We start from the raw sequence: 15,920 nt of genomic DNA, 5'->3' as shown, positions 1-15,920 counted from the left end.
TTGGGAGGCTGAGGCAGTAAGATCACGAGCTCAAAGGCAGCCTCAACAATGGCAAGGTGCTAAGCAACTCATTGAGACCCTGTCTCTAAACAAAATAAAAAATAGGGATGGGGATATAGCTCAGTGACCGAGTACCTCTGGGTTCAATCCAATGTACCAAAAAACAATTCTTATTCTTATCCTGGATATACTTGCCCCATTATCCCAGCACTTAAAGATGACTATTTTCACATTGCGGTATCGATTTTTTTTAAAATACCTGAACACATGTAGTTCATCCATCTTCTACCAGAAAGGAAGCTTTATGTAGAACCTTTTACACACCTTACATTTTTCAATTAATGTTCTTTAAATTTCCTATTATTTCATAGACTGTTTCCTCACTGAATATTACAGCATTCTAGTATTCCACTGTGTGAATGCATCAGTTTATCCAGTCTCTTGGGTTGTTTCTTATCTTTCATTATTTTACTACATTTGATAAATGTTATCAAATGAGACATGGTGATGCATGCCTATAATACCAGCTACTGAGGCCAAGGAAGGATAGCAAATTTGAGGCCACTCTGAGCAACCCAGTGACACTCTCAAAATAAGAAAAATATAAAAACAAATATATTGATTTGGTCTTAGAGTTACAAATTCCTTTCTCAAACTACATACCAAGTCAAACATTTATTTAAATGTTAAACTCAACTGAATTTTGTTATGACATTCATCAATCAATTTTTTAATTTTAGGGATACTTGTTTAGTATTAGCAAAGGAATTGATATATATAATATCCAATTATTTTCAGTATTTGTTTCTTTTTTTGTTTGTTTGTTTTTGGTTTTTTTTTTTTTTTTTTTTTTGGTGTGTGTGTGTGGTGCTGGGGATCAAACCCAGGGCCTTGTGGATACGAGGCAAGCACTCTGCCAACCGAGCTATATACTGAGTCCCCTATTTTCAGCAATCTTTACACAGACATTTAAATGTTTTCAAAGGGCTTTCCATTTTAATAAGCCTGCTTGCCCTCTTGACGCCTATGAGAAACTTCTCTATCTTGAACATAAGAACTAGTCTCAATTTCTAACCACCCAGCTATTTTGTTGTTGTTTATTTGTTTGTTTATTTTCTGTGGTATTGGGGGACTGAACCAGGAGTGATCTCCCACTGAGCTGCATTCCTCAGGCACTTTGTTTTTAATATTTACAAGCACTCTGTAAATTGCTGAGTCTGCCCTCAATCTTCCAATCCTCCTACCTCCTCCTCCATATGGTATGATATGATACCATACAACAAAAATTGAGCTGAGATTACAAGCATGGGCCACTGTATCCAGCTGAAAAAGTATGTTTTTAAAAAAATATTTGTTTTAGTTGTAGGTGGACACAATAACCTTTATTTTTATGTGGTGCTGAGGATGTCGCAGCGTTTCCTACATGTGAGGCGAGCGCTCTGCCACTGAGCTACAGCCCCAGTCCTGAAATAGTACATTTTAAGCCAAAAATATTTTTACTTTTAATTAAAGCACCCCAAAGGAAATTATATTACTTATGGAAACCTCTCTAGAATAACCAACATGAACATTGTGATGTACATACTTTGCTTTTAGAGAAGGGGGTAAGGAGTTGCTAGAGATGAAACCCAAGGTCTTATATTTCTTAGGCAATTAATTACTCTTACCACTGAGCTATATCCCCAAACCCATATTTCAACATTTTAATCTTTATTAGGAAAATGCACTCAAAAAGTTTATAACAATTACTTAAATTGTGAGTATAGGGGAAAAAGTACCTGAAGCAAATTATTCCCAGTACCACAATCTGTTTTTCTAAATCTTATCAAATGGAAAGGACTGCAACTTTCTGTATTCTAATTAAACTGATATAATACCATACAACAAAAATTTAATATTCCCTTGAACTTCTTTCTTAAAGAATAGCTTCTGGGCTGGTGTTGTGGCTCAGCGGTAGAGCACTCGCCTAGCACATGTGAGGCCCTGGGTTCCATTCTCAGCACCACAAAGAAATAAATAAAGATATTATGTCCAGCTAAAAAATAAATTAAAAGAAAAAAATAGAATAGCTCCTTAGGAGTATCTGGCACATGCCCGTAATGCTAGCTACTCATTAGGCTGAAGCACAAGGGTCACAAGCTTGAGGCCAGCCACAGCAATTTACCAAGACCCTGTCTCAAAATAAAAATAAAAAGGGCTGGAGATGTAGTTCAGTATACCCTGGATCCAATCCCTAGTACCACAAAAATAGATACATAGATATATAGATAAATGCTAAGGGTGTATTATATGAATGATATAGACTCTTGCTACTGCCATACCCAGTTCTTTCTTGGAAACACTTTCAAACTCAGAAAGGAAACTGAATTTCATTTCCTTAAATTTTATCTTGATTTCAATAGACAGTTTTCCTATTTGAAGAGATCCTTGTTTACCTCAGGCTGGCCATGCCTAGTTCTGGGATTTCAAAATTGTTTGGCTGGCTTTAGAGTATTCCTATTTCTTGACAATTCAGGTGACCACTATAACAGAAACTGCTAACAGAATTTCAGCCACAACTGAAGCTTACCAAGAATATGTGTTTTCTGCAACTGGCTGAAGTGTCACAGTAGGAAGTAAGGAAATGAGAATCCCCCACACTGGCACATGACAATAGCCCCTAGTAGTCTAAGACAAAGTGGTAATTAGGCATTTAAAACCACTAAAGCTAATTTGTCAGGGACCTGGCAGCTGTGCCAACAGGCTCATTTGAAATTTGTTGTCAATGGGCAAGTAAATATTTTTCACTTTTGCAGACCATATAGTCTCTATCCCAATTAGTCTACTCCGCTACAGTAGCATAAAAGTTACAAATACAAAAATTAGAAGTCGTTCACCGTGTTTATTTAATAAATTTATCATCATTTCAATGTGCATGAAATATCATAATCCTTTTGATTTTCTTCAACCATTAAAAAACATAAACACTATTCTCAGCTCATAGGCTATACAAAAATTTTGGTGGGCCAAATTTGGCTCATATGCCAGTTTTTTTGAACCCTCACATACAGAATTAGTTAGGCACCTTTTTTGTTTGAAGATTTTTTTGAAGAAAAACAGAATTGAACAAAGTTCAATTTCAAAGCCAGAGAAACAGTTTTCTTTTGTGGGGTGCCAAATCAAGACAAACATGGAACAAACCTATGCTATGACTTGATAAATTTTTAATATATTCTGATAGTTGTGTATATTTAATATATTCTGATAGCTGTCTATATAGTGTAATATTCTACCTATATTTTTTGTCACCTGAAACATTTTAGGTATTATAGTTCAGTACTACATTCACATTGTTATGCAACTAATCTCCAGAAATTTTTTCCTCCTACAAAACTGACTCTATTCCCAGTAAACAATTCTCTATTTCCTCCTTACCCCAGTCCCTGGCAACCAACATTCTACTTTGTTCTATCAATTTGGGTCATGTTCATTGTGGGATTTTTTTTTTTTTTGTAATGGAGATTGAACCCAGGGGTGCTTTATCATTGAGCTAAATTCCCCAGAGCTTTTTCTTTTTTATATTGAGATAGGGTCTCACTAAGTTGCTGGCACTGTCCTTGAACTTGCAATCCTTTGGCCTCAGCCTCCAGAATCACTGGGATTACAGGTGTGAGCCACAATGCCCACCTGGGTCACATACTTTTGAATCTATCCCATACCATCATTTTGGGACACAAGTGCTAGATGGCAATTTGTGTTATTACTATTTAGAGCAGCAAAACTGAATCCACTAGGAAATCTATACATGAAAATTGTAAGGTGTTTTAGGCTAAAAATATTTATCTGCCTAGCAGCCACATACTAAAATATACCTGTCAGATCAGTCATGGTATCTGCCACACATTCCCTCAACCTACCTATTCTGAGGAAAACAGAATTGTACAAATTTCCTATCAAATACAAAACCATCCATAGAAAATATGTTCTTTTATAGGGCACCAAATCTAAGGACAAAAATGGAGCCGGTCTATATTATGACCTTTAAGTAAAAAGCTCTAGCCAAAAAAAGATTTAAGCCAAAAAGGTTTTCTAGTTTCCAGGAATTTGAGTCATAGAACAATCAGGTAAAAGAACAAAAGCTGAGGCTGAAGGTTTCACAAAATAAAGTTATGAAGGATATATAAACTCAAATTGTCGAGAAGATGAAACTACGCATGAATGAGAAAATAATTAAAGATAAACTGAAACAGAGTCAATAGCACCAATCTAGAACAATGATTCTTACCCAGAACAGTACAACCATTTGGCAGTGTTGTGAAATCTTTGTAGGGACCTTTTTACTTGTCATAGTGGTTGAGTTAAGATCACTATTAATGCTTGGAGGAAGGCAGCCAGGGATATAACATATCCTACAATGTAGCACACAGTCCCACAAAACAAAGAACTGAAATATACCAGACTCGCTACAAATACAAATTTATATTTGTATTTGTAGGGGCTGGGGTTGTGGCTCAGCAGTAGAGCACTCACCTAGCATGTGCAAGGCACTGGGTTTGATCCTCAGGACCACATAAAAATAAATAAAGATATTGTGTCCAACTACAACTAAAAAATAAAAAAAATAGTACTTTGATACATAACAAAAACTTAAAACAAGAAGTGACATGAACAGCTTAGTAATTCATGACATGTTAGGGAAACGAAGTTCAAATAGGGGTGTTGACACAAGATTTCAATACTGTGCCAAATTATAAAGCTTGTTGAAAATCTGAATCTAAAAATGCCAGTTACTGCTTACTATAAACCTGACAGATTTAGTTGCAAATAAGAGACAGTTTTTCAGGCAGAGTAAAGAACTGAGGAGGTTCTTAAACTTCCTTAAATTCCTTATGGTTCCCAAGAGGAATGGCAACCAACTTCTAAAATTAGATTCTTGTGAAATACAAGCTCACACACTGAAAATGCCTTCAGTAGCTTGGCAGGTAATATAAAACCTCCCACTACTTGGCCTCAGTGGCAACAGCCCCTAATAAGATGAGGCTTTTCATTTTCTTTCTTAACTTTTTTTTTTCCTGGTGCTGGATTGAACCCAGGGCCACAGGCATACTGTACCACTGAGGTACACTGCCAGCCCTCAGTGAAAAGTCAAACTCAATCTCTGATATTTCAGAAACACATTAAAAATACAATATAGATTTTTATGTAAAACATTTAAAATTTTTATATATTCTCCCAATTTTAAAGAACTGCTGTTTGGGGAATCAAAGGAGACTGTCTATAGCAAGGATCTAGTCTAGGGTAACCTTGTTTGCTCACAATCTATCAATATCTGATAAAGTTGTTTAATCCACAGTTAAGAAATATAATCAAAAACAGCGGGGCACAGTGGTACATGCCTGTAATCCCAGAGACTGGGGAGGGTGAGATGTCTAAGCAACAAAGTGAAACCCTGTCTCAAAATAAAAAATAAACAGGGCTGGGGGTGTAGCTCAGTGGTGAAGCGCCCCAGGTTCAATCCCAAATACCAAAAATATATATTTATATGTATAGTTACAGGCTGGGGGTGTAGCTCATTAGTAAAGCACTTGCCTAGCATACACAAGGCCTTAGGCTTGATACCCACACCTGCAAAAAAGAAAGCAAATGTAAGTACACTAAAGCCTGGTGCAGTGACACTCGTGTATAATCCCAGCTACTCTGGGGGTTGAGGCAGGAGGATCACAAGCTCCATGCCAGCCTCAGGAATTTAGCAAGGCCCTATGCAACTTATTAAGACCCTGTCTCAAAATAAAATTAAAAATATGGGGCTGGGGTTGTGGCTCAGTGGTAGAGTGCTTGCCTGGCATGCATGGGGCACTGGATTTGATCCTCAGCACCACATAAATGTAAAATAAAGATATTGCATCCACCTGGAACTAAAAAATAAATATTAAAAATAAATAAATAAGGTCTGGGGATGTGGCTCAGTGGTTAAGGGCTCCAGGTTCAGGTTCAATCCCTCTCACCAAAAAAAAAGTACACTGGACTAAAGATGACACAAATGGCTGAGACCAAAATCTCACAAAATACTTACCCTTTGCAAGCTGGAGGTTAGTTTGTTTCTAGAAACTTATCTTAATCTATTCTTTCCCAATCTATTTCATTCTAATTTATACAGCTGAATTCAAATAAACTGTGGTCCAATTCCAAACACTTCCAAAGAAAACTGCTAAGCCCAAGCCCCAAACTGAGTTGAACAGATAGCGTGTCATGACACACGAGAAATGGTAACATTACAATAAGCCAAAATTGTGAAAAAGCAGAAACTATTCATAAAATTATAAAAGTATTTATAAAAATAGTCTATCGGACTGACGCATTTAAAAAAAAGAATTGAGGCCAATCAGATTTCTTATAAAGAGCCAGAAATCCTGGCATCCCTAGACCCAAGTATCAACAAGCCGTCCCCCACTTTAGATGAATGGTGAATGTTCCAGTTAATAACCACAATCCCAAACATTCCCCTATCCTCTTAGAAGCATAAGTTGCCCTTACCATCACATTTGTTTATATTTTACAATAAACTTTCTTCTAACATCTCTATCAAAGGTAGATAAAAAAGAAAGAGAAAAAAATAACAAAAGATAGTGCTTCAAGAAAAAGGAGAATGAATACCAGAACCATCTCACACATTTACCCCATGTGGTTCCTGCAGGCATTTGCAATTGCAACCCCTGAAACAAAGGATGAAGAAGTTAGATGTTAATAGCTATGTTAGAAGCTGAGAAACAAGCAGAGTAAAAGCAGCAGAGACAAGTGACTTAACTGAAGAACACAAAACACTGTTGTATGTTACTAACTAAAATGGGATAGGACAGACCTAGTAAAATTGTGTTCTCAAGAACTAGAATCTGGGGCTGGGATGTGGCTCAAGTGGCAGCGCGCTCGCCTGGCATGCGTGCAGCCCGGGTTCGATCCTCAGCGCCACATACAAACAAAGATGTTGTGTCCGCTGAAAACTAAAAATAAATATTAAAAAAAAAAAAAAAGAACTAGAATCTGGCTGTCAAAAGTTATCACAGTAAAAGGAACTAAAACTGAAAGAATATGCAGGAATTCAACACACAACACACAGGTGAGGCCATGAGGGCCGCAAGCAGCAAAGGAAGGTGGCATAAGAAAGCAAAACCTAGCCAGGTGCTGTGGCGCATGCCTATAATTTCAGCAGCTTGGGAGGCTGAGCCAGGAGTATTGAGAGTTTAAAGCCAGCCTTAACAGCTTACCCAGGCCCTAAGCAATTTAGTGAGATCCTGTCTGAAAATAAAAAAATAAAAAGGGCTAGAGATGAGGCTCGGTGGTTAGGGTGCCCCTGGGTTCAATTCCTGGTCCTGCTGCCAAAAAAAAAAAAAAAAGAAAAGAAGCAAAACCTATGTATGAGCTAAAAACATGAAGTAGAGAAAAACCAAAGTGGACAGATAGGCCAACACCTAAAAGGACAAATTATAAGATACAAAAGATAGGGCTGGGGATGTGGCTCAAGTGGTAGCGCGCTCGCCTGGCATGCATGCGGCCCGGGTTCGATTCTCAGCACCACGTACAAACAAAGATGTTGTGTCCGCCGATAACTAAAAAAAATAAATATTAAAAAATTCTCTCTCTCTCTCTCTCTCTCTCTCTCTCTCTCTCTCACACTCTCTAAAAAAAAAAAAAGATACAAAAGATAATCAGAGAGACAGACAAGTTCAGTGATATGAATGACACAACTCCAATGTAAAGATGTAGCAACTCCTGCTGTTTCCTGGTGCTTCTCTAAACCCAGTTATTACCACTAAGAGGCTTAATCATATTAATGTCTCCTACATTTGTAACTGCAGGTGATCTCAGTCAGCATTATCTCTCTACAGGTGGACTGCCTATCATTATGGGAGCTCACTGATTTTACTTCTAGCAATCAGAAGTGCCTAATCTAGCCAAGCATGGTAGCACACATCTATAACCCCAGCAATTTAGGAGGCTAAGACAGGAGCATCACAAGTTTGAACTCAGCCACACTAACTTAGTAAGGCCCTAGCAACTTAGCAAGATGCTGCCTCAAAATAAAAAATCTAAAGAGTTTTATTTTATGAACTACACTGAATATAGCTCAGTGGTAGAGCACCCCTGGATTCAATTCCCAGTAACGCCAAAAAAAAAAAAAAAAAGGATAAAGGATAAAGAGGAAAAGGAAAAGTACCCAACTAATACCAATATTAAGAGCAAAATAGGGGCTGGGGTTGTGGCTCAGTGTTAGAGCACTCGCCAAGTACACTTGAGGCACTGGGTTCAAACCTCACCACCACATTACAATGAAATAAAGATATTATATCCAGGGCTGGGGATGTGGCTCAAGTGGTAGCATGCTGGCCTAGCATGCATGAGGCACTGGGTTCGATTCTCAGCAATAAATAAAGATATTGTGTCCACCTAAAACTAAAAAATAATATTAAAAAAAAAAAGATTTATTATGTCCACCTACAACTAAAAAATAAATATTTAAAAAAAAAAGAAGAAGCAAAAGAGCCCCTCAGGAGGAATACAGTTGGGGAACTGACAATGAACTTATAGACAGGTATGATACTTCTAGATGCTCTATGACTGAGCTGAGTTCTAGTTTTAGAGCAATTAAATGATACTAGAAATATTCATAGTAACTGGATTATGTTAGGCTAAAGCAATTTTGAATTATATATAAAGAAAAAAAGGTGGTCACATTTAGAAATCAATAGGAGGAAATGCCCTGGATGTGTCAAATTGCAACCCCTACAATCTCAGGAAACTTAAGAACACAAAAGGAATCAGACATTCTCACTTTAATGACAACTGAACACGTTAGAGTTAAAACAGGTAGTCTATGAAGACAAAGATGAGCTAAAATGAAGGCCATGTCTACAGAGATCAAAAAAGCTCAACTGAGATTCAAATTGAAAAAAACACATAAGCCTCCAGAAGCTAGGGGGTAAAGGAAGACAGACTATGAGGAACCAGTCTATAGTAGGAAGCAAGACCACAAGCACATGGAATCAAAAACAAGCTAAACTGAATCACAGAAATGATACCACACTAAAAAGAAGTTCTTTGGACATTTTAAAATTGATATAAATCAGCCTATTTCTTGAAATGAAATCTGAATTGCAAAAAACAGACCCTCACAAAACAATGTAGCTACTTCAAATTAGTCATACTGAAGCAGGGAGGCAGGCAGGCAAGCACAACTTGTACATCCCAGCACATGATACAAATGACATGCAAAGCATGCAGTTTAATTACCACCTGTGCTCTCTAAAACTTCAGAAATGTGAAATATGGAAACAGGTAATAAGTAGCAAAGACTGGAGGTGAAAATAGTAATCTAAAAGATCATAGGGAGATTCATTGTAGTGGCACACACCTATATCCCCAGCCATTTGGGAGGCTAAGGAAAGAGGATTACAAGTTCAAGTCCAGCCTGGGCAATTTAGCAAAATCCTAAGTCAAAATAAAAATTAAAAAGAGCTGAGGGCTGGGACTGGGGGCTGGGAATGTAGCTCATTGGTAGAGCAGTTGCCTAGCATGTGTGAAGACCTTAGTTCAACCCCAATATAACAAAAAAAGGGGCAGGGGGATGGAATGCTGGGGATGTCACAAATAGCTCAGTAAATGGTAGACTTGCCTAGCCTAGCATGCATTAAACCCTGGGTTTCATCCCCAGTACTACCAAAACTAAAACAGTAAAATGACATAAAAAGCAGGCATTGGCAAATTATAGCCCACAGACCAAATGCAGCTACCAGCTATATTTTGTAAATAGTTGTTGGAACAGTCACATTCATTTATGCATGGTCTATAGCTGCTTTCCCTGATACACTGGCAGAACTCACATAGCCCCCAGAGCCTAAACTACTCAGTATCAGGCCATAGATAGAAAAAGTTTGCCAATTCCTATCATAAAGAACACAAACCAGTGGTAGCAAAACTGACGAGACACTTACAGAAAAGAGGGACTGAGGGGCTGGGGTTGTGGCTCAGCAGTAGAGTGCTTGCCTAGTACATGCAAGGCCCTGGGTTCGATCCTCAGCACCACATAAAAATAAATAAAATAAAATAAAGGTATTGTGTCCAACTACAACTAAAAAATAAATATTAAAAAAAAGAGGGACTGAGATAATATTTATTCATGTTAAAAGCAGAGCTCTGGGGGCTGGGATTGTGGCTCAGTGGTAGAGTGCTCATCTAGCACGTGTGAGGCCCTGGGTTCTATCCTCAGCACCACATAAAAATAAAATAAAGGGGGCTGGGGTTGTGGCTCAGCAGTAGAGTGCTTGCCTCACACATGCAAGACCCTGGGTTTAATCTTCAGCACCACATAAAAATAAATGAATAAAATAAAGGTATTGTGTCCAACTACAACTAAAAAACAAATTTAAAAAAAAATAAAATAAAGGTAGTGTGTCCAACTAAAACAAATATTTAAAAAAAAAAAAAAAAAAAAAAAAGCAGAGCTCTGGAGCCAGGTGTGATAGAGGCTAAAGAAGGAGGATCAAGTTTAAGGTCAGCCTCAGCAATTTAGCAAGACCCTGTCTCAAAAAATAAAGAGGGCTGGGGATGGGGCTCATGGTAGAGTATCCCTAGGTTCACTCTATAGTATAGCGGGTGAGGTAGGGGTGAGGGAGATAGGAGTCAAATATTGGAAAAAGATTCTGAAACTCACCGGGTGTGGTGGCACACGCCTATAATCCCAGTGGCTTGGGAAGCTGAGACAGAAAGATCACAAGTTCAAAGCCAGCCTCAGCAAAAGGCAAGGCACTAAATAACTCAGTGAGACCCTGTCTCTAAATAAAATACAAAAAAATAGGACTGGGGATGTGGCTCAGTGGTCAAGTGTCCCTGAGTTCAACACCAGGTACGGGAAAAAAAAAAAAAAAAGATTCTGGAACTCCTGCTGAGATACCCCTCTTATTCTTTGAATGCTAAATGTGCTGGACATTTAGAAAATTAATTACATGCCATACACCAAAGAGATCCACACTGGAAAAGACTCATTAAAAAATAAGTAAAACATAAATGAATTATGAACTATAGGAAAATATATTCATCTTCATAATATGGAAAAAAAGAGGAGAATGCATTATTAAAAAAAAGATATTTGCAGGGAATGGGGAAGGGAGGAGGAGAGGCAAAGGGAAAATACTGGGAAATTATATTGGCCAAATTATATTGTTACACTGTGGGAGTGTATGAATATGTTACATCAAATCCCATTGTACAAGTACAATGCATCACTTTTAAAATATGGGGAAAAAAGATATTTAAGCTATATGAAATTATAATTTTTACTTAGGAGGCTGAGAGATGAACATAACAAGTTCAAGACTAGCCTGGACAACTGAGCAAGACCTTGTCTCAAAATAAAAATTTTAAAAAATGGGTTAGGAATGTAGCTCAGTAGTAGAGCACTTCCTAGCAAGTAGGAGGCTCTGTGTTCAATCCCCAGTACCATCTAAAAAAAGTATGAAAAAGAAACTAAAAAATTAGGACCCAAGTAAGATTTTTATCTCCTCTACCTCATTAGGAATCAAAGGCATATATTGAGGGCTGGAGTTGTGGCTCAGCAGTAGAGCACTCACCTAGCACATGTGAGGTGCTGGGTTTGATCCTCAGCACCACATAAAAATAAATAAATTAAGGTATTATGTCCAACTACAACTAAAAAAAAAATTTTTTTAAAGACATATATTGAATTTTCAAAGGCGAACATTTTTTCACCTGTACAATTGGCAGATTTATTAAAAACCTTGAAACAGTATATTGGTAAGGATGTGTAAAAATGGGAATGCTCATACTACTAGAGGAACTGTACGTTTTATTCAATGTTACAATATAAACATGGATATGCACAATTTATCTACAGGATGTTCACTACAGCACTATTTACACACAATTAAAAGGGTACTGCAGGCCGGGCTCAGTGGCACATGCCTGTAATCCCAACAGCTTGGGAGGCTGAGACAGGAGGATCACAAGTTCAAAGCCAGCCTTAGCAACAGCGAGGAACCAAGCAGCTCACTGGTCAAGTGCTTGAGTTCAATCTCTAGTACCCAAAAAAGAAAAAAAAAAGATAGGGAGAGTAGTGCAGGCTGGGTGTATAAATGAGTGGTAAAGTACTTGCCTAGAGAGACCCAAAATAGCAAACAAACAAAAACAAACAAACAAACTGAAACAAGGTTCCAAATATCAGAAAACAAAATTGATTTTTACATTCATAGTGTTATATGATAGTATGTACAAATTTGAAAATCATGTTATTAAAGCATATTTAAGGGCTGGGGATATAGCTCAGTTGGTAGAGTGCTTGTCTCACATGCACAAGGCCCTGGGTTCAATCCCCAGCACCACAAAAAGTAAATAAAGCATATTTAACTGCATGCAAGATGTCTGATATGCTTAAATAGAGAGCAACAAAAAATTTCACTCATGATCCTAACATTAACAAACAAAGACTGTCATCCTACCCCAAACTAACTCACTTTTGAACCTCGAAAGAAAATATTAATTTAAAAAAATAGAAAACAAAACTCAAAATAATAAATTTAACAAATATAAATAAAAATCCTTGAAAAGTAGAAATTTTCTTCCAAAATGCAAGGTTAGTTCATTATTAGGAAACCTATTAACAAATACAACAAAAAGGCCAAAGAAAAATAGTTGCCTTCATGTTCAACAATCACTTACCTGATTGAGAGGTCTCTGTTCCATTGTCCAGATCACCTTTTGAGATAGCAATGGAAGGATTAATTCCTCCAAATCCTGAAAGCCAAATTTAGAGATTGACATAGCAAATTACCAAAACCACAGGACCCCTATACCTTGACTGTTGGGACAGTGACTATAACCCATTAGATTCCTCTACTAGCATCAGTAAGGTAGAAGACATACTGGTGAAAAAGGCAAATACTGGGGCTGATAATGTAAGGATAAGAATAAGTAACAAAGACAATGTCCCTTCTAAGCCATGCAAAGACCTACAGGAAGAAGATTCCTCTATGGGGATGGTAATAGCATGGCCCATGAAGATTATGTGTCACTCTACCATGCACTTATGGTATAGATCATAAGAGACTGTCCACTGCTGGTTCAAGTTCAGATGTATTATTGTTATTGTATTAGAATGTGACTAAAATCGCTCTGAATATTTGCTTTATTGTATAATTCTGTTCTAAAAGTCTGAGTCGATATACTGTAAAGTAATAAGAAACAGCACACTGGCCTGTAGTCCAAATCTCACATATTGCCTGTTTTTGTAAATGAAGTTTTATCAGAACATAATCATATCCATATTGTCCATGGATGCTTTCATGCTACAATTGCAGAGTTGAATAGATATTATCTTGCTCTTTACAGAAAATGTTTGCCGACATCTGTCAGAGAATTCCTTTACATGACAGCTAGACTAAACCTAAAACTAGCAGAAAGCTTAGACCTAGCAGAATGAGGGGAGGGGGGGGTGTTAAGATTATTAAGATTATTTTGAGTTCCAGAACTTCCAGAATCACATGATCATATGCACTCAACTCATATTCAAAAGTGCCAGTAGTGATTCCATGATTCTGTGCATTCCTCAGGTACATACTTATCTCTACTTTTTGAGTCTACACCCGGGCAGCCACTTTAAACTGGAGAAAAAGAGTTCATTATTTTGCAGGAAAAAACAAATATATGGTTGATTCATATAAAATGAAAAAAGGAGGTGTATAAGGCAGGTGAGGAAACAAAGACATTTCACAGCACAAAAGGTAAAAGACCATAGGACCATCCATTGCTATAAATATTCACTTGGCTGTTAATGCTAGGTAGAATAAATTAGTGTAAGGAAAAATAGAGGTACCATTTCCATATCTCCTTCTTGGGTCTAGCTAGTCTTAATGGTGCTAATGTATACCCTGACTTATAAACATCTTGGTTCTGAAACTAGAAAATTTCTCTGAAGAAAATAATGAGTAGTACACTAAGATTAATATTTAATATTAAAATTTAAATAATAAGCTAAATGCAGTCGAATGTGCCTGTTGGTTTCAGCACTTGGGAAGCTGAAACAGCAGGATCACTAAGACCAGGCGTTTCAGATCAGCCTGGACAACACAATGACATTCCATCTTAAAAATAAGGCATGGTGGCTCACGCCTGTAATCCCAGAAAGTCAGGAGACTGAGGCAGGAGAATTGTGAGTTCAAAGCTAGACTTTAGCAAAGGTGAGGCTTGCTAAGCAACTTAGTGAGACCCCGTCTCAATATAAAAATAGAAAAGGGCTGGGGATGTGGCTCAGTGGTCGAGTGTCCCTTGAGTTCAATCCCCGGTATCCTCCAAAAGAAAAAAAAGATAAACAGGTAATTATTTTTAAATTAAAACTTAAAAATACGTTATTATACAGAAAAAAGAAAAAATGATTAGCAAAAATAAGACTATAAAAATAGCACATGGGTAGGTTGCCAGATCATTTCCCTCTTAATACTACTTATGGATAGTTTCCAATAAAGTCTTTACATGTATAAACATAACACTTATAAATAAAAAACAACAGAAACCTGCTGTGTGTACCCAATGCCCTGTATGGATGCCAACACTGCCATGATAAAAAAGATTTTAAACTGGGTAGTGCAGTAGGGGCTTGAAGACTGGCCTATGGAGGAAAAGAGAAAGGGAATAGGTTGTACTATGACAAAGAGGAAGAGAGCACAAGGATAGAAGGAGAAAGGAAATTAGAGTAAATAAGAGAATGATTCATTCACTTACTTGTGAACCACTTCAATGTTCCATAGAGCTCCACATGGAGATTTTCAAAGACTGCAAGGCCTTTTTGATTACATACCACTTTGAGTCTGAAAGCCCAATGCTGAGTACTACTCCACCTATTAAAGAGTAGTACAATCAAGAAGGTCTTTTAGGCCAGTACAGTGGCACATGCCTATAATCCCAACAACTGAAGGATTTTAAATTCAAGGACAGCCTGGGCTGTGAGACCTGTCGCCAAATAAAAATAAAAACACCTGGGGATGCAGCTCAGTTTAAAGCCCTTCTGGGTTCAATTCCCGTACCTTACCTACAGACCCCCCCCCCAAAAAAAAGACGGTCTTATAGTCTTTAAAATTCTCCATTTATGTAAACTAAAACAAATGAGCCATAGCCAGGAATGGTGGCACATATCTGTAACCCCAGCAACATGGGAGGGAGGCTGAGATAGGAGGACTATAAGTTCAAGATCAATTTAGCATGATCCTGTATCAAAACAGTAAAAAGGGCTGGGGTCGCACCTAAGTGCCATAGGGCCCCTGGGTTCAATCTCAAGTGCCACAGGGGGAAAAAAATCCTGATTCTAAAAGGCCCTTTTATGGATCATTTTCTGTGGAGTTCCATTATGCCTACCATATTTTAATATTCTGCTACACAAACAATAGTCACATCAATGTGTTCTATCACTACTACAGAGGAATCATGGTTATCCAAATGTACCAATGCTGGGAATTCTTCTCTCTAGGAAGATTTATCAGGCCCCATTTGACATTCAAATTCTAAAAAGTTGGGGTAAGGAGTCCTTCAATCTTCAGTCTCAGCTACTCAGAAGCCTTAGAGGGGCTAAGACATGAAAAATCACTTGAGGGCTGGGGATGTGGCTCACGCGGTAACACGCTCGCCTGGCATGCGCAGGACGCTGGGTTCGATCCTCAGCACCACATAAAAACAAAATAAAGATGTCAACCGAAAACTGAAAAATAAATATCAAAAAAATTAATGAGCTCAGCCAGGGCAGCATGGAGAGACCCCATTTCAAAAAAGAGAAAATTAACAGAATTCTTAAAGGTTCCCAGGTTCCCAGACCCTCCCTAAATCCCAGTCACCCCAAAATATTAGCTATTAAGTAAAAAAACTCCTCATCTCCTCATCTAGTCTCT

General features: G+C 37.7%; 1 long non-coding RNA gene across 6 annotated transcripts in view; it reads right to left on the bottom strand.

Moving 5' to 3' along the window:
• LOC143639082 (uncharacterized) overlaps positions 1-15,920 on the bottom strand; it is a 156,514-nt gene that overhangs the window by 122,920 nt on the left and 17,674 nt on the right. For all 6 annotated transcript variants that reach the window (XR_013154661.1, XR_013154658.1, XR_013154659.1 and 3 more), the window contains exons 6-7: positions 14,764-14,879; positions 12,706-12,780 (exon numbers count right to left, since the gene is read on the bottom strand). This is a non-coding gene — a long non-coding RNA (uncharacterized LOC143639082). The remainder of the gene's footprint in view (positions 1-12,705; positions 12,781-14,763; positions 14,880-15,920) is intronic.

This window comes from Callospermophilus lateralis, chromosome X, assembly GCF_048772815.1.
Source record: "Callospermophilus lateralis isolate mCalLat2 chromosome X, mCalLat2.hap1, whole genome shotgun sequence".
NCBI lineage: Eukaryota > Metazoa > Chordata > Mammalia > Rodentia > Sciuridae > Callospermophilus > Callospermophilus lateralis.
This window is presented reverse-complemented; position numbering and strand designations above follow the sequence as displayed.